Source organism: Diabrotica undecimpunctata, chromosome 6, assembly GCF_040954645.1.
Source record: "Diabrotica undecimpunctata isolate CICGRU chromosome 6, icDiaUnde3, whole genome shotgun sequence".
Lineage (NCBI taxonomy): Eukaryota > Metazoa > Arthropoda > Insecta > Coleoptera > Chrysomelidae > Diabrotica > Diabrotica undecimpunctata.
In genome coordinates this window covers 61395022-61415183 of record NC_092808.1, presented here as the reverse complement: position 1 = coordinate 61415183, position 20162 = coordinate 61395022, and the positions used below count along the sequence as shown (strand labels likewise).

Genomic DNA, 20162 nt, shown 5'->3' with positions numbered 1-20162 from the left:
TTAATGTATTGTTACGTAAAAATATGGGTCATATTAAAAACCTGTAAACATCTTGTTTATTCATTAATATGTTTTAGATTGTACGAGACAATTCGACCAGCTGGCATAAACTCCAAGTAAATTGAATAAAGACATAGCAGTTAAATAAATTCACTACAGTATTCTCCTAATTTTATATCTATCTAAAAGTATGAGTTTGATTAGCTACCTTATGAACGTAGTGATAATGCAGTGGGATATGGTTTTTGGTATATATTATTGGTATATATTAACACTACGTGTGATGCATATAGACTAAAGCTTAATACCATAAAGACCAAAGTCATGGTTGTCAGTAAAACGCCAATAAAACTGGAAGTGCTAACAGCTTATGGAGAAATACTGGAGAGAACCAACAGTATCAGTGTCTAGTTAAAAGAAAAATCGAAAAATTTTTCGCAGATATCTGAAGCTTTTAAAACGTAGGTGGGGGTTACTAGATGATGAATAGATGAAAAAGTTCTCGTATTTTTACCTTGCATTTTTTTAAAACAATAATTTATGGTAACAATTTGATTTTTTGTCTATAAGTTTTTTCCCATATATTTTACATAAACAATATTTATATCATTTTTTTATATCAAGAATATTTTCTTGTTTTTTAAATTGAAATTGGTAAATAATTTACGAAGATATTTGCAAAAAAGCAGTTTTTTGCACTAATTTATAACTTTTATTAATTTTTTTTATTAACAAAATAAAATGGTATTAATACATTTGAACAACGAGAACTTACCGTCTTTTAAATTTGTGCGAAATTTTTCCCCGATCAGTAACATAATTTAAAAGTTATTTAATTTGTTTATCCCTGAGGCTAAATATTTGAACTATTGAACTTGCTCTATTAATGATGCTAGACACATTTATCGTTCTAATTGGTCATAGAAGGCTTTTTTTAATGTGAGTTTTTTTACCAGCTATCCAATGGTTTTACGTACAAGTCTATAGCTTGACAAATATAGAAGTTATTACAATTGTTTATAAGTAAAAAACATACCCCTTTTTCAAACGTTTATTTTGTAAATAATTTCGATGAAAACGCAATATGCATTTCACTTTTGAGATAGTTTAAGTCTTAAATAATCCTATGAAATTTGCTAAATATGTCTAACGTCATTAATAGAGCAAGTTCAATAGTTTAAATATTTAGCCTCACTGATAAACAAATTAAATAACTTTTAAACTATTTGACCGATCGGAGGAAAATTTCACACAAATTTAAAACGATAATTTTTTGATGTTTAAATGTATTATTAACATTTTATTTTGTTAATAAAAAAATTAATAAAATGTATAAATTAGTGCAAAAAAGTTTTTTGCAAATATATCCGTAAATTATATATCAATTTTAATCTTAAAAACGGGAAAATAAAGATATTCTTGATATAAATATTGTTTATGTAAAATATAAGCAAAAAAACTAGACAAAAAATTAAAGTGTGACCATAAATTATTGTTTAAAAAAAAACGCAAGATAAAAATACGAGTACTTTTTCATCTATTCGTCATCTAATAACCTCCACCTATGTCTTAAAAACTTCAGATATCTGCGAAAAATTTTGCCGTGAAATCGATGATTTTTGCATAACCAGACTAGGCCAGTCTTTGCATAACCAAAAAATCTTGAAGCCTTTAAATTTGGATGTATTCTACGAATAAGTTGGGTAGGCAGAGTTCGTAACGAGGTTGTTTTGCAGCTGATGGAAAAGTTACGGAAGTGTCCAGAACAGTTAAGAATCGCAAACTGGAATATTTTGAACATGTTATGCGTCAAACAGAAAGATATAATATACTCCATTTATTAATATAAGGAAAAACGTCATAGCTTAGAAACCTGAGTAAGTGGTTGAACAGATCATATTATGCATCCCTTTTCCGAGCTGTTGTCAACAAAATTAGTATAGCCAATTAGGATAGCCTACGCACGATAATCGAGCAGGGCACAAAAAGAAGAAGATAAGTAGTCCACATATATACCAATGTATATCTGTTGTGTTTCTGTTAGCTTACTTATTTTTGTTAAATATTAATACCCCTTAATTTATTTATTTTTATATTTGCTGTAATAGTTCTTAAAAAGCCGTACCTACTTTTAAAATAAGTCTCAATATACATCAATAGTACCGCCTTTTATTGTAACCTAAATTACATTGACATTAATGTATTCTCTCTAGTCGCCCCTATGCAATCCAATACTAGTGTTTATACCCATACAAGATTTCCTATATACGTAAAAGAACAATAAATAGCGCAATCCAGCCGCGTCGATAATTGGTCGAGATAAATTAGACATTTCTCGTATATTACTCAGTGGAAAGTGGTAATTCATATTGTCTTAAGTTGGCAGTATTGTTGTTATTATTTCCTGAAAATCGCATGTAGGAGGACATTGTAAATGTCGGCTCATATTTTGTAATTGTAATCAAGATTGCGGCTGTAAATTACAAAATATATAATGAAATATTCTTCTTACAGACTTAATTATTTTCTTTATTTTACTTTTGCATTCTGCGAAACAGTTTATTATATGCAAATGGTCCAAGTACGACATTCACAGCTTTGAATGATGTTATGGCGACTTTTAAATACTTCCTTCGACAATTATTGATTTAACTACTAGCTTTTTTATAGTATACACGCTGTTGCTTGTCAAGGTTAATGACGGGTTTATTGATTCTTTTTAATTTTAGACTTGTTTGTCTTTACAGTTATTTTTAAGCGAGTAAGTATATTTATGTTATTATTAGTTTAACCATTATACATTTTTAAAAATTAATTACATTTTACATATCTACTTTATTACAAGTTTTACATTAAACAATAATACATTGTTACATTTTAAACTAAATATTTTGTTTTTTCTTTGTATTTGGATAAAATACTACACATAAATTATCTCCCTCTTCTAATTTATCTTACTCTGGAGATTCTGGATCATTTTTTCTCACCTTTTATATCTATCTATATATTTTTCTTTCATTTTATATTATTTTTATTTTGGTTAGTGATTTTCCTCTTCCTTTTTCTATATACTGTTAGTTGTTGCCACACCAGTTTAACTATTTATGTAGCGTATGTCTCATTACTGTTTTCCGGTTTACTTTTGCTAATATGATTTTTAAATGTGTTCGTTTTTATTTCATGCCATCTTGTTCTTACCATCATTTTCTTCGATGCTTTACTAACATTAAATTTAATTTGAATTCATATTTTTCCTGTTATCTTGTTGTCACATTTGATCAATGCAGCGAGACTTCAGTATTCTGTTTTCGAGTAAGTTGATACATGAAGCTTTTCTCCTTCCATTTTCATTTGATATATGCCATATATGTCTTGTGCGTACCTTATAATAGCCAATAAGCTTGAAGTCGCGATAATATTCTTAATGCACATTTGAAAGCAAAGTATATTGTGCTGTTATTTTAATTTATTTTTAGTTTAACACTTCATAATAATTGATATCACACTTCATAGTAATTTTTTACTAATCTCTACAAATTTATTTCTTAGACTGACTGTGCACAATTTTTTTTTATATGTGTTTGTCCCGTTATTCTGGAATTCCACCGAAGACGGTCGCCTTGTTTAACAGGTTTCTAAACCGTTCCCAACGACAGCAAATCTAGATCTTTGTCAAGCGCCGCTTAATTAAAATCTCCAAATGTCGATAGTAGTTCCTAGACAGACGAAAGTCATTTAATGCCGACCTGATGTTCGATCATAGGATAAGGGCTGACGTAACATTCCCCTCTTTAAATGATAGTTCCTCCTGAAACATTTTCGGAACTAACACTTCATGTTGTTATGGACAGCTGAACCACAGTTGTATAAGAGTGTCAAGACACGATTTTCTCTTCGCATCGGTATCCATGCGGATTACAACATAGTGGTACCTGGACTTGGGTATAATTAAAGTAATATTTTTCATACATCTTGGTAGGTGGGTTGGCTGTAGGTAGAGTCTTCTTTACCAGAAAAGGTACCGTACTGCATCTTGAAGTTTTAAAGCTTTTTCGGAGGTTGAAAGTTGGCATTAAAGTTCTGCGAATCGACCATTGGCATCAATTTTCCTTCAAAAAATGGTTGCCAATCGTTGTGCGTCTCTAATACTAGCCAAATGGTATGAGTCAGTGAATAGTTATCTGAAAATGCGAGAAAATATTGTCTTTCTGTACCTCCATATGCACCTAAGAATTCCTAAAACGTGAGGTCAGGTACTTCTTGGGATAGAATTAGTTCTACTTCTTCATCTATTTCGTGGCTTTCTTCGAATGGCACCAGCCAGTTATGGTGTACTATCATCAGTTTTCCCCTCGGAATCTTGCTTATTCGTTAGGTTGCATCGCCAATCTTCTCCATAATAAGGTACGGATCTTCCCAGAACTGCTGTAACTTCGGAGAATAACCCTTTCGCTGCTTTAAATTATAAAGCCAGACTTTGTCATTCTTCTTAAAAAACCCCTTTTTGGCTTTTTTTACCTTTGGGACTTCTTGAAGTTTAACATTAATTAGGCAGCTACTTTAAGCCGATTAAAAATATCTTCGAAATTCATTATATGGTCCTGTATACTTATACCGAATGTATTCTTTTTAGCATTTATTTCTGTACACTATCTTCATGACATTTCAAAGAATCTATTAATATAAGAGGGTCTTTAGAAATTTTCCGGATTGAAGCTACCCCCTTGGCCTACTCGTTCTAGTTTTCGTATATCCCACTTTTGACACCAATGTGCTGTTATTTTAATTTATTTTACACTTTTCAGTCCTCACGTTTGAAATCTACGTATTGCAGAATAGGCGTATCCTGCTTTTTGTACAATTCGAAACATCTATTTGAGAGATAATTAGTCGTTTCCAGACTTTTGGGGTATAGAGTTGTGTTATAGAGGTAGCACCTTTTATCGGAACGACCACATCGAGCGTCATAGACGGGAGATGGTTCTTGATAACTGGTCCTCATAAGATAGCTAACTCTCACTTATGGCTCCACGTGCCACATCCCGGGCAACTGCATTGGTCTGCAGGCTAAACTAAGTGAGGGTAGCCAGATATGGCGAAAATTTCACCGAGCGATTGCCGGTATAAGCAATCCCCCAGTTACTGGCCAACGACTTCGGGCGGATGAGCTGGTAAGTGACAGGGTACTCTTTTGTCCGAGGGTTGGGAAACTGGCCCTAAAGGCGAAGGAACCTCAGTAGAGGTCAACGGCATAAGTATGTAGAAGGCCGAGGACAACCACTACATTAAAGATTCCATTGAATAGTCCTAGCAGAAAATCATATATGGTAATGCTCACAACCAAATACGATTCCGGAGTAAGTTCCCCAATCGGATCTCCGGGGGGGACAGTTATGAGTACCTATGAAAAATAAAAAGCAGCAAAACCACAATATTTAAAAATTTGCACATGGAATGTGAAAACTATGGCAAGGAGTGGAAAAATAGACAATTCCATTCAGGAAATGGAAAGAATGACCATTGACATAATGGGAATAAGCGAGATGAGATGGCCCGGAACAGGAAGCATTGACAAAAAAGATCACAGAATATTCTACTCAGGGTCACTAGATGGAAAACTAGAGCATGGAGTTGGTGTGATAATAACGAGAAAAATTGGTAGATCTATTTTAAATACTACTGCAAATAAGAGCCAATCCAGTGAATGTAAATATAATACAAATATACGCTCCCACTGCAGATAAAGACGACGAGGAAGTAGGGACTCTCTACCAAAGCATAGAGGATATATTAGAACGAATACCTAAACACGAAGTCAGCATCATAATGGGGGATTTCAATGCAAAACTTGGGGTCGAACGGAAAACGTCTCTAATCAGACCTTTTGGGTAAGGACAAAGAAACGAAAGAGGTGACAGACTAGAAATATTCGCAGAAGATAACAAGCTAGTGGTTCTAAACACATTTTATAAACTACCACCGAGGAGATTGCATACATGGAAGGCACCAGCAGATAAACCCCATAACGTAACTAGAAACCAGATAGATTATATATTAGTAAATAGAAGATTCAGAAACAGTTTTAAATCTGGCAAAACATATCCAGGAGCGGACATTGAATCTGACCACATACCTTTAGTGGGAGTCATGGATGTGAGACTGAAGACAATAAAGAAAAAGTCTAGACCTAACTACGACATGACAGCCCTGCAACATCCGGAAGTTAAAAAGCAAGTGGGGGAATATATTAACAACCAAGTTAAACAACTAAAAGAATAAAATAACATCCAACGAGAAATCAATCAATTCGAAGAAATAATTAAGAACTAAACAAGATCTGCTAAAACCAAACAAAGAAACAAAGAAGAAATCTTGGATGACTCCAGAAATCCTTTACTTAATGGTTAGGTTAATTAAAGGAAATAAAGATGAATATAAAAAAATGCAGGCTTACATCAGAAGAAACATAAGAGAAGCTAAAGAAAAAGAAGCTGTAGAGAAATGTAAAGAAATAGAAAGACTACAAGCCAAGCATGACAATTTTAATGTACACAAAAAGGTAAAAGAAATAACGGGTCTTTTAAAAAGCGAACACAAATAAAACTCATAGACACCAATGGAAAATTAATCATTGACACCCAAGAGATGAAAGACAAATGGAGAATATATTTGGAGACACTTTTTCAAGATCAAAGAACGGATTATAGGCATCCATTTTCAGAGAGGGCGACGGGCCCGGACATACTTAAATCCAAGGTAGAAGAAGCAATAAAACGGATGAAAAGCAGGAAAGCTGTGGGGCCTGATAATATCGAAGCTGAATTATTTAAACTCTTGGAGGAAGAAGGAATAAATTGGATCACGGCTGTCTTCAATAAAATATACAATACAGGAATCATTCCTGATAAATGGCTAGAATCAAAATTCATAGCGATACCTAAAAAACAGGAGGCTAAAAAGTGCGAAGAATATCGAATAATCAGCCTAATGAGTCACATGTTGAAACTGTTTCTTAGAGTCATCCATGGAAGAATTTATAAGAAGTGCGAGGAACAAATATCGGACAGACAGTTCGGCTTCATTAACGCAGTGGGTACCAGAGAGGCACTGTTCGGAGTACAGGTACTGATTCAAAGATGCAGGGACGTTAACTGCGACGTATACGCGTGCTTGATCGACTATGAAAAGGCATTTGACAGAGTTCAACATCAAAAGATGATAAAAATTTTAAAAGAAGCAGACCTGGATGACAAAGACCTCAGAATAATTTCAGAACTATACTGGAATCAGACCGCATACATGAAAATCAACGGAGAAGAAACAGATCACATAAAAATACTACGTGGAGTTAGACAGGGATGTATCCTATCGCCGTTGATATTTAATATGTACTTAGAGAAAATTTTTAACGAGGCTCTTTACGGAATAGACGAAGACATCCTTCTAAATATTGAAAGAGTAAACAATGTTAGATATGCCGAAGACACCATGGTGATAGCAGATAGTTTAGAGGGACTTCAGAGGCTAATGGACAGAATAAACGAGTACAGTCAACAGTACGGACTAAACATTAATACCCACAAAACGAAACAAATGATTATCAGCAAGGAGAATATAAATGGGGCTCATCTATACATTAATGTGACGCAGATAGAGCGAGTAAAACAGTATTGCTACCTGGGAACTATTATAAACGAACAGTAAAGCAATGTACAGGAAAGAAAGTGCCGCATAGGAAAGGCAAGAAGGGTCTTTAACAAAATGAGCGCCATTTTCAAAAGTCACAACATATCCCTAGATACAAAAATGAGACATTTGAGATGCTATGTTTTCTCTGTGTTGTTGTACGGGGCGGAGGCATGGACGCTTACAGACACCAATTATAAAAAACTTGAAGCATTTGAGATGTGGCTTTATAGAAGAATTCTGAGAATATCATGGACAGCAAGGATCACGAACAAGGAAGTTCTAGAAAAAATTAAGAAGGGACCAGAGATTGTGTTTACGATCAAACGCATAAAATTGCAATATCTGGGACACGTTATGAGAAATCAGCATCGTTACTCCCTGATACAGTCTATATTGCAAGGTAAAGTCAAAGGTAAGCGATGACCCGGTAGAAGGAGAATATCATGGCTGCGGAATTTAAGAACATGGTTTAAGGAAACCTCAACGGAGCTGTATCGAGCCGCAGCGAGCAAGGTCATGATTGCCAATATGATTTCCAACATCCGAAACGGATAGGACCAGAAGAAGACGAAGAAGACTTTTGGTCGGATTTTTGTATACACATATGTATATATAAATATTTTTATATATATATATATAATGTCCCGAAAAATTTTCGCGGTTAGTACAATTAAACCTAGAGCTAAGATTAATACTATTATAAAAATAATATTAAACTTACCAGTCTTACGGGTTGAACCGCGTTGATTTTCATTTCGCCGAGCTTTCGACATTTTCTCTGATGTCTTCTTCAGGCCTTCCGAGGTCTCAGTTTCCCGAGCCCCCAAACAGTATTACAGTGATCAATAATCAACCCGGAAGACTGGTAAGTTTAATATTAATTTTTATAATAGTATTAATCTTAGCTCTAGGTTTAATATATATATATATATATATATATATATATATAATATATATATATATATATATAATATATTATATATATATATATATATATATATATATATATATATATATATATATATATGTGTGTGTGTGTGTGTGTGTGTGTGTGTGTGTGTGTGTGTGTGTGTGTGTGTGTGTGTGTACACATGTTTATTCTTTTCCCTGAACTTTAAAATGATAATGACCTTTTATAGAATGCAAATCTGCAAATAATATGTTATTTTAATTACTACTTAATAAATAGCTGAATTAGTAATTTATAAATGCAATTAAAATTTAATTTGTAATTTGTATCTAGTGATTATTTTCTACATATTAAATAAATTATAAAAAAAATGTAAATTACATTCGTTCATATAATATTCAATAATAATAATAATTCGGTTCGTCTCCTGCTTATTTCGTTCTACCTCTGACTTGACCTGTCTTTTGATAGGTGGTGGAGCGATAACAACTATGGGATAGACCTCTTCAATAGGTGTTGGTTTCAGGTAACGCGCTATTATATGAATAGTTTCATTTAGAGCCACGTCGACGTTTTTAGCGTGAGCAGAGTTTGCCCACATTAGTGGTCCAAACTAAATGGTCCAAACTCATTATTACAACGTATTATACAAGGCGAAATTCAAGAAAAACAAAATGTAGGGAAGACGAAAAATATCGTGGCTTAAGAACATAAGCGAGTAGTTTGAATGTAGTAGTGCAGAACTATTTAGAGCAGCATGTAAACAGAGTCCGCATAACCCTGATGATTTTCAACCTTCGAAAGAAGATGTAACTTGAAGAAGAAGAAGTTTGCGGATGATATTATTTCTGACGCTTGCTTTTTTCTTAAAATTTTGATAGTGATATCCAGAAGTCAAAGTTTTATCCAGGCATACGCCGAAGTATTTTGACGTCTTGTTGTGTTCCTGCATATGACCATGCTATTCTACCTCCAGCATCTTTGGGGCGTGCTTGTTTCTAAGACAGAAAGCACACACCTAGGTTTTTGTGTGCTGGGATTTGGTTTCAGATGGTTTTTATCACAGTATAGTGCTACGTCTCCTAGGAAATTTGTCAGTTTTACTTTGATTTCATTGGAGGTTCTTGTAGGAGATGTAAGTTAAATCTTATTAGAATTTCACTTATAGTAATACAAACACAAATCACTAAAACTAAACTGTATTGAAGAAATAAAAAAGGCACATGTAAAATATTTCGTAATTATAAATTTAAAACTAGCGTCCTTATTGTAACGATGTTGTGATGAGACTGTAATCTGTCCGCAACTACCTGTAGCCCCTCTCTCGGGGTGTAAGATAGAAGTCGGGTAAAATTTAACTTAAAGTATATTGTACAGGGTTGCTCGAAAGTTTTAACAGTTCTTCCCTGAGCTGCCACAGCTGCATCATCAGCGTAAATAAATTATCTTGTTTATTGGTTTATGGGTTGGTCGTTGGTGTATATGTTGTATAGAACAGGCGCAAGCACACTTTCCTGTGGGAGTTTATTTTTTTTTATCCTTCTACCGACTGTTTTTGAACTGGAGCGTTACGTAAAAACGTCTATTCTGGAAGAGACATTTCACTAAATGTAGAGTAGATTCGTATAGGTTTTTTAGCAGCTGTTAATGGTTAATTGTATCATAGGGTCATGAATGCTAATTCTGTTATCTCTTGCCGTTCAAAACCATCTTCAGTATGTACTTCTTCTAATTGCACCGTCTCCTTTCGAAAGTTGGCACGAAAAATTTCTGCGGATGAGCGGTCAAACCATCTACTTGGGTCTTTCAGGCACGAGTTTCACAGCATTTTCCAACTGATAGCTTAATCAATACTTTACCTTCCAATATAATTTGGAGTAATTGATATCTCCCAACATATGACGTAAATATTGCATTTTTCTCTCTTTGAATATGCTTAAAAATTACTTTTAAAACTTTACTTTAAAAGGCTTTAAAACTTCATTAACTGCAAGATCTATATATTCTAAGGTTATTCTAAAGTGACATCAGAGATTGTTCCAACGTAGTCTACCAGATTCCTTGCAATAATTGTAATTTGGTATATGTAGGACAAACCACACGCAGCCTAGGTAGTCGCTTAATCAGTCATCGTAGCGACAGCAGACTATATCCTGAAAGATCTGCCCTTGCAGAACATGTTAATAAAGAACATCATATAATGAATTATGAATCAGTTAATGTTTTAGCTACTGAATTCAATTACAATAAAAAACTTTTCTTAGAAATGGCATTCATTGCTCAAAATTCAAACGCAATGAACAAAAGGAGTGACATTAATCAGTTAAGCACTATTTACTCCTACATATTATATTTGGATACACATTCACAATCCAATAATGTTTCAACAACTAATTCATTGTAAAGTTTCCAGGTTTCGTTATTTATTATAGTTCTCATTATACAAATTTGTTTTTCAACTTAAATACAAGTACAACCTTTGGTAAATTTTGATGTGTAATAGGAGTAGTACTACATAAGACAAAGAAAATAAGAAATACTGTCATTTGGCATCTCCAGGAATGACAGCTACTCTTAACTTAACATTCCACAGTTGGCCGGCACATGTCTTCTTCTTCTTTTGGCATCATAACCCTGGATGGGTCTTTGCCTGTCTGGCTATGTCCTTCCATTCAGATCTCTCTTGTGCCCTTCTTCTCCATTGTCTTATGTTCATTGTTTTCAGGTCGTCTTCCACGTCATCCAACCATCTCGTTCTGGGCCTTCCCTTTTTTCGCCTTCCTATGGGCTTCCATTGTAACATTTTCTTTGTTGTTTTTGCATCGTTTTGTCTCTGCACATGTCCCAGCCATGACAGTCTTTGACTTTTCACAAATCTTACAATGTCATAACCTTCATTTAACTGATTAACCTCGTCGTTTCTCCTGATTCTCCATGTGCCATCTTCCTCTTTTACCGGGCCATATACTTTCCTCAGTATTTTTCTCTCGAATGTCCTGAGATGGGCTTCATCTTTTTTCGTCATTACCCAAGTTTCACATCCATAGGTTACTACGGGTCTAATCAGTGTTCTATAGATAGTCATTTTGGTTCTTTTGTCTAATAATTTCGATGTCATCAATCTTTTATTAGCATAGTATGTACGATTCCCGCTGGAAATACGTGCATTAATTTCGCTACTTACGGAGTTATTCTGATTGATTTCTGTGCCGAGATATGTAAAGGCATCCACTCGTTCGATAGTATAGTTGTCTATTGTGATATTATTTTCATTGTCAGTTATTCTTTTGACTGTCATATACTTCGTTTTTGCTTCGTTTATTTTGAGACCTCTTTTTCTTGCTTCAGGATCAATTTGTTTGAACACTTCCATTAGTCGTGGCTTATTCCTACTAATGATGGCTACATCGTCTGCATATGCAGTAATTTGTACTGATTTGGTGTTTATATGGCTGGTTATATTGGTTTTTCTGATGACTGCCTCAAGAACTAGGTTGAATAGCATGGTTGATAGGGCATCTCCCTGTCTTACTCCCATGTTGATGTTAAACAAGGGAGTCAGTTCTCCATCTACTCTGACTGCGGCTTTTGAACCCTGCAATGTCATTTTTATGAGGCTGATGTATTTCTTAGGTATACCTAGATTACAAAGGTCTTCCAGTATTTTGTCTCTTTTCACACTATCAAAAGCTTGTTTAAAGTCTATATACATATTATATAGGTCTATGTCGTATTCATAAGCTTTTTCTTGTATCGTTCTTAGTATGAATATGTTATCTGTAGTGGCCGGCACATGTGGTCTTTTTAAATCGTTGTAATTGTCTTTTTCTTATGTGTTAGAGTAAAATAATTTGTCAAGTTTGGTCTTTTACACCATGCAATTTTTATATATTTTAATAATTGACTCAATCAATGAGTGGTACGTGAATTTGTCACCTGTGAGTAGAACATCCACGAAAGACAAATCTAAGTTTTTACAACCTTTACAGTCTTAATAGATTTCGAGGATGCTTTACTAACAGTAGCACTTTATTTCAGTTTTTCCTGATGATGAAAATAAACATTTTCGAAAGTTTAAAACTTAGTTAAAAGAGTACACTTATTTCACCACTGCAAATCCCAATAAACCTCAAAGCTGTATATATATATATATATATATATATATATATATATATATATATATTCTTATTTATAGACTTTATCGACTATCAATTATATTCTTATAACAAAAAGTACCAAGCAGCAATTTTTGGGGTCAGGCCTTTGTGAATGTATCATCGAAGAAAGACAGCCTGTCAGGGCATTTAAGATATCTTCATTGATACAACTTAAAAAGTCGAAACGAATGATTGTGATTTAGAAATAAACATTACAATTAGCCAACGCATAATACCCGTTAATGGTGTAATTAATTACCGTTATAGAAAATAAAAGTGGTTTCTACATGACAAGAGAAAAGACAAGTATTCTTGTAAAATAATATGCATATATGTAATAAAAATCATTCCGTATAAAAAAACACACGTGGCTTTAATTTAGGCTAATAATCGGCACAATTTTTATATCTGATACAAAATAGTTCTTTATTAAAATATCGTTTTCTTGTTATTTGTAAAAAGAGACTTAATTATTAGTAATTATTTTTATACAATTGTTTTGTAAGAAAGCATTTATAATAAAATGCGGTATTTTAGATAAAGGTAAATAAAAAACAATTTTTAAAGAGAAACAAAATATTTTTAAATTGATTTGACATAATCTACCATTTTTATTAAACTGTTTTAAATTGTAAATTTTATACAAACTAAACACAAAGTATTTGCTACCTTCATTTACTGTTACATACTTTTTTTAAACACATATTATGCTTACAGTAACAGTAATTGTAATTGCAAGAGTTGTATTATTTCCTCTTTGGATCATACTATCCGTAGGTCACACCTGACCTAAAACTTTCAATAAAATATCGTGTCTATAGCGTACAGGCTATCAGTGTCTCCAATCATCTATCCTACTCTTTATTCAAAAGGAAAAAGATATAACATGTATTTAAGCATTATAAACTGCAAATACTTAGGTATTTTACTTCTTGTGCCATTATGCTCTAGTGTATATTTTAATTTTGGTGCTAGTACTGAAACAAATTTGTTGTTTCTTATGGTTTATTTTTGTTTTTTTAAATAAATAATTGGAAAAAAAAATGTTTTGAAATTATGTGAAATATTCAATTCCTAGGTCCCTTAATAGGAAATGGAAAAGAACTGGCAAATATGGCAAAAAGACTAATTCGGGAAAGCTCTAAAATGGGACTGAAAGTTAATATTAATAAATAGAATTACATGGAAATCTCGAGCAAAAAAGGAATAAGCACCAGGGGATCCTTTAAACTGAAGGTTGATGATATCCATCCTCCACATCCAGTTGTAGAATTGGAGAAGGTGGATGAATATATATACTTAGGTACTCTTATTGATCAGACATGTAAGGAAGAAACTGAAATCAACCTAAGACTGACCAAGAGCAACAGGAGTGCTGGAGCCATGAGCAAAATAATTATGGCCAAAGATGTATCTAGTAAAACAAAAATAAGAGTATACAAAACTATAATTAGATCCACAATGCTATACGCTGCCGAGACATGGACTATGAACAAAACCATACAGAACAGATTGGAAGCATGGGAAAGAAAGATACTACGCAGAATGTTTGGTAAAAAAGTAGTAGAGGGAGAATAAAAAAAAAACGAATGAAGAAGTGTACCATTTGTATGCTAACTCTATAATAACAAAAGTGGTGAAAAGACGTAGACTAGAATGGCTCGGACATCCAGAAAGAATGCAAGGTAATATACTAGTCAATAATACTGCTTGGAGAGTATCTGAGGGCAAAAAAGAGAGGAAGACCAAGAAAGAAATGGAAATATGTAAGGATGGAAGATGTAAGAGAGATGAAAATCAGAGATTAGAAGCTGATAGCTAAGAACGGGATCTAATAATGGGATCTCTCTTTAGTAGTGGTACTTTTTAATTTCTTAACCATAGCTGTGAGGATGGCTTTTAAGCCGAAAGCGCTCATCAAGGAATTAAATATTTTACACACTTTTAATAGTTATTTATGTACAAGTAGGTAAAGTAACTTTTTATCGAACGAGTCTGTTATTATGAGCAGAGCGACCGAAGCGAATAACAGACAAGTTCGATAAAGATTGTTTACTGACGTGGTGCATACAAAATTGTATCACCAACCATAACAAAACATTATAAACAGTCATATTTTGTGTAATCTTAATCATAAATACAACAGTTTCATTTATGTTTTGTTATATTAAATACTAATGAATAATTTGATATGTTGTTAAAATTTATTCCCGAGGTTAAAGGTGCTTGCATTGAAAATGTTTTATCAACGTTAACGTTTATGTCGGTATTAATATTATAATTAACAGCTTCCCCTAAAATTGTTTTTGCAATTTTAGTTTTATTATAAACAGATTTTTCGACATTATTTTCGGTGTTCATGATTCCTGCAACCTCCATGTCTTTTGAAATTTTTCTTGCTGCCACCTGCATTCACAAAGAGAGTTCTCCATAGGCAATGTCCTGTATATAGATGTGGTGTTGACAATTGCAAATATTTAGTAATTTTGCTTGGAATACTTTCCACTATATGTTATAAAAAATCGATCATGGCGAGTATGCAGAGTTACATACTTAATAAATAATTCTATGGATTTTTCTTTTTCTTCAAACTCCTACCACTCCTACCATGTCACCACAAACATTCTAGGCTTACTGGTTTTAGTTTTAGTAATATGAACAACCACAATATTTTTTTTTGTTTTTTGTATCAGCCATTTTTAAATTTAGAAGTTTTTTACTTCTGAAAGTCCCGGTAATTCCAAAAATGGTAAACCTAAAATAAATACTGCAAATTGCTATATTAAAACGGTTTTAATAAATTTGTATAAATTACCTTTATTATTAAGTATAACCTACATTTCATTAGATGCATTTAATAGGAATTTAAGAACTTTGCTGCTTGCGACAGGTTTTTGGGTTTTTTTCGGAATGTAAGTTCTTTCATTTTGCTTTAAAAAGCTGTAAGTTTTTGTATTTTTTTTACAAAATTTTTCAAATTTTTTGTATTGCTGATTGTATATTTTAAACAGATTTTGCTGGAAGAAGTTCTGAAGCTATATCTAATGACTTCTTACGTATTTCGGGTGGGCGTACATGTCACTTTTTCCATTTCCTCAAAGGCAGCACTATCACAGACTAGTAAGTACTAATATAATTATAAATAGATTTTAACGTTTAAAGAAATTGTAGTTTTAGACAGAATACAAATTTCATATAAAAGCGGTAACAGATGACTTTTGTATGATGGTTGCTTTCGATTTGTAATAGATAGTTAAAGTTTAATAAAAAGGAATATGTTAGCTGTGGTTTTCCTCTAAGACATTTTGCAACACTTAAATGTGCTCAAGACCGAACTCCACGGAAATGAGAAATTAATATGTGATCTGATACAAAGTGTGTCCTCTTTCCAACAACTGTTACAAGAGTTTTATTACGCAATTGCAATTTATTTAAATTTTGTATTGAATCGTGTATTTTATTATCTTTTATTTTTGATATTGACGATTTATGTAATTTTAGTAAATTTTAAATTGTTATTGTTATTTTTCAGACCTTTTGTAAGCTTTTTCCATAAAATTGTACAATTTTCAGTGACACAAAGCATATTTCTATTCTATTCCAAGAATAGTTCTAAATCAGAAATAGACATTTTATTATTTTTAGATTTCATTGATGGTCTTAAAAGAATTCGCAGGAAGATTTAAAGCCTTGCAGAGGTAGAAAAGATGTCGGCATTATTTAAAGAGATTTAAGCAAGAGATTGGAGTAATGTTGCTGCAAATTTGTTTCCCATTTCAAAGCTCTTGCTTCAAATGCAAATTTTATACTTACAGGAAGACATTTTGTTGCAAATGCATAAAAATGCATTTACCCAAAATTTTGGAGTATACATGTTCCGGGGAAATATGAAAACTGCAATAAATTGGCCCTTTACCTTTCTAGTATGTTTGGCTACACATTTATTTGTAAAACTTCGTTTTCAAAAATAAGTTTTGTGTCGATCAAGATTGATAGACGCTCACCTTAAAGATATTATTTGCATTAGCTGCTCGCAGCATGAACCTACCTTTAAAAAACTGGGTAAAGAATACAAGTGTAATTTTTCACATTGATTTTAAAAATGTACACCAGTTCGTTTAAATGAAAAATAAATTTAACTCATTAATTTGATTCTCTCGATGGAGGAGTATAACGAAGTTTCGCCAATTTGTTTCCTGGACCTCCCAATTCTATTTTAAAATATGTCTGGACTCCACCCGAAATTAGTTGCTGACACCTGGCTTACAACTATAGTAACGTAACTACTAAAACCACAATTTCTAATAAAGTAAAAACAAATGTTTTAGGCACTACGGCTAATTCTAAGATGCATAAAGTCAAACTCCACTACAGCCCTATTAGCAGAAACAGGAGAGATGACCCTAGAATTTAGAAGGAGATGGCTAGCAACAGAATTCATGTCAAAAATGTATAGCTACCAAAAGCATCCACTGTCGGAGTTAACACATGAAGTATACCAGGCATGTAATCACAACTTTGGTTACTGGAGATAGAAAGAGCGTTCATACTTAGTAGAAGCATTTATTATCTAAAACCATATAAAAAAATAGTCCACAAAACAGATGTAATAGCTGACTTCATACAAAATTATGATAACTTATATGGTGAGATTCCCATAGTTTAATTAAACATCAATAAAACAGGTATCAATCAAAACACAATATTTAAAATAGTAACTGAGAAATTGTCTAGAAAATATATTTTTGTTTAATGACATAGATTTTTCAATTTCATCCAAGCTGCCTTCAATTATGAGTATATGTACAGCAGAAATAGTAGCCATTAATAAGGGGGTAACTGTATGCCTAAATAGCGGCATCAAAGATATTATTGTCTTTAGTGATTCTAATAGCGCTATACAAAAATCAAATTGCATAGGTATTAATTAAAAAAGTGAGTATATTGCACTGCAAACAAAAAAAAATATTTATTGAGACCAACTCTACTGGTAAAAACTATAGACTGTGCTGGATTCTAGGTCATTTAGGAATAGAGGGAAATAAACATGTGGATAATTTGGCAAACGTTAGCAGGTGTCTTAAGATACCTCCGGAGATAAATGTAACTGAACTTTGGCCAGCTCTAAAAATAAATATTAAAAATGAACGTAACACTTGTAACGATAAGACTACCAAAGAGAATTGAAGTATTATTGTAAAAATAATACTTCAATTAACCATGGGAGCTTATCGTCTATACTTTGCATAGCTCAGTATCTCAAGGGTGAGTTCATCTTTTCTTAAACTAGGGATTGAACCTGAGTTCTCAGTTGATAGCAAATAAGACCAATTTTAACCAAACATATTTATTTAAAGGAATAAAAAAACAATAATTAACCCTGCCAAAGCTTAACAGTTAATAAGTGCTACTTATTGCTTCGATGGGCTGTTTGTGTGTTCTAGCTGTTTAGGTCCTCCAATTAAGTTGTGGCTTCTGGAGAGCTGCAGTCACACGTGGCTGTATGTCCTGTTGTTAAAATTGAATATGGCCAATCAATTCGATCTGGTCAATTAAGTTATTGATATGCCAATAAAGTTTTAATATGTCCAATAAAGTTTTGATATGTCCAATAAACCCAATAAAGCCAATAAAGCCAATAAACACAAGAGAATTTGTAGACCATAAAAATGAGTCTTATAATAGTTTTTGCCTTCTTTTATAAATTTCAAAAAAAAAAAACAAAAAATAATCCCACTACAGAAAAGTTGTTTTGACAGAAAGTGGGAGACTGAATGAAGTTAGCACAGATGTCATAGGATGTTGCTATATATATCATGAAACTAGCTTGTCTGTCAACACGGAACAGAATAGTCTGCCGAACAAAAAGAGAGAGGGCGAATATTTATTCTACGAGACAGAAAGAGAGAGAAAATAAAGACAGAGGAAGAAGAGAAAAACAGAGGGCGCCAACTATTTTGTAAAATAAAAAATAGTAAAAATTAAACTGAAGATAAAGAATTTATAAATCAATAAAGAAATTAAAATGAAATAATTATTAAAATATAAATTAATAGATATGTGACGTTTATAACGTTACACACTCATTGGAAATCAAAAGTTCAAATTAAAGAAAAATGTTATTTAGAAATACAATTCACGTTACCAGAAAAACCATGGTTTCATAAATTCCTATACATAGATAGAAGACATTTTACAAATATAACAGGAATAAGAACAGGACATTGTTGCACAGGCTCACATCTATATAGATTAAGAGTCAAGGACCACATATACTGTGAATGCGAAAAAATTGAGGATCTTTACCACATTTTTCTTCAATGTCCAATAAGGACATTCAAATTCAAATGCTCAAAATATGTTACAAAACCTTACTTTTGAACAATTAAAAGCAGTCATTAACCACTTTAACATTAGAAAACTGAATTTATGATAAATTCATCTCGTCAACACATATTTTAAACGACCTCTAATTCCCTCCTGGGTACTTGTTAAACAGAGGCAACATTTCGGTTTGTGAAAAGCTCCGGCGTTGTCCCGGAGCGACAAAAGTCTAAATTTCCTGTGTAGTGCTACTTGTTTCAAACTAATACTTCTCACCACCAGTGAAATAAATTTAGTATTATGTATATATTCTTTATTTATACGGCCCAGTGCTCATTCAGTACACAATAATTGTCTAACCTCATTTGAAGACCAAGTATAATAAATACAAAAATAAACAATAACAAAACTTTGACACTTTAGTTTTTTTAGGTTTTGTAGTGCTGCAGCATTGCCTAGGGGAAGACGAGCTGCAATACTACCAAATGCACTGGCAGATGCACAAGGATGCGAGCCGACAAATAAAGAAAGAAAAAGAAGAAGAAGAATGTTTTTAGAATAAGGTAAACGCCTTGTACGCCTAAAATGACTAAATATTTAATAGATTTAAACCAAACAAAAGTATTTTTAGTATAAAATAACGTTATAAGAAATAAAATTTGTAGTAAAATGTATTATTTTATGGTTCTGGTAAAAATGATATAGGTTTTAGTTCGTATAGGTAGTTACGTTTTTGTTAGAATAAAAAATATAGATACGTTTAATCTTAAGTAATTATTTTAATAGTATTAATAATATTTTAAGCGACGTAGCAAAAAAAATTCATAAAAATTTAAAATCAATCACTATCTGTGGATTAAAGAAGATTAAAAATCATGATGTGTTTTGAGAATAACATCTTGACAAAGCTCCATAAGATTTTTATGTTTTTAGGAGGAGGTAACCATGGTACTTGTCCAGGTACTTGACCTCTTTCCAGATAAAATTCTACTTTTTGTTCTCTACGTAAGCTTCGTCTTACTCGAGATATTAGTTGAAATATCAAATTCTAGGAAAGCTTCTGAGTTTATTTCGTATTTTAA

General features: G+C 32.6%; 1 long non-coding RNA gene across 1 annotated transcript; it reads left to right on the top strand.

Moving 5' to 3' along the window:
* The first annotated feature begins 2699 nt into the window (after positions 1-2699).
* LOC140442667 (uncharacterized) lies at positions 2700-19750 on the top strand. The gene is made up of 3 exons (XR_011951101.1): positions 2700-2761; positions 15768-15876; positions 19513-19750. It is a non-coding gene; the product is annotated as an uncharacterized lncRNA (long non-coding RNA).
* Positions 19751-20162: the final 412 nt, after the last annotated feature.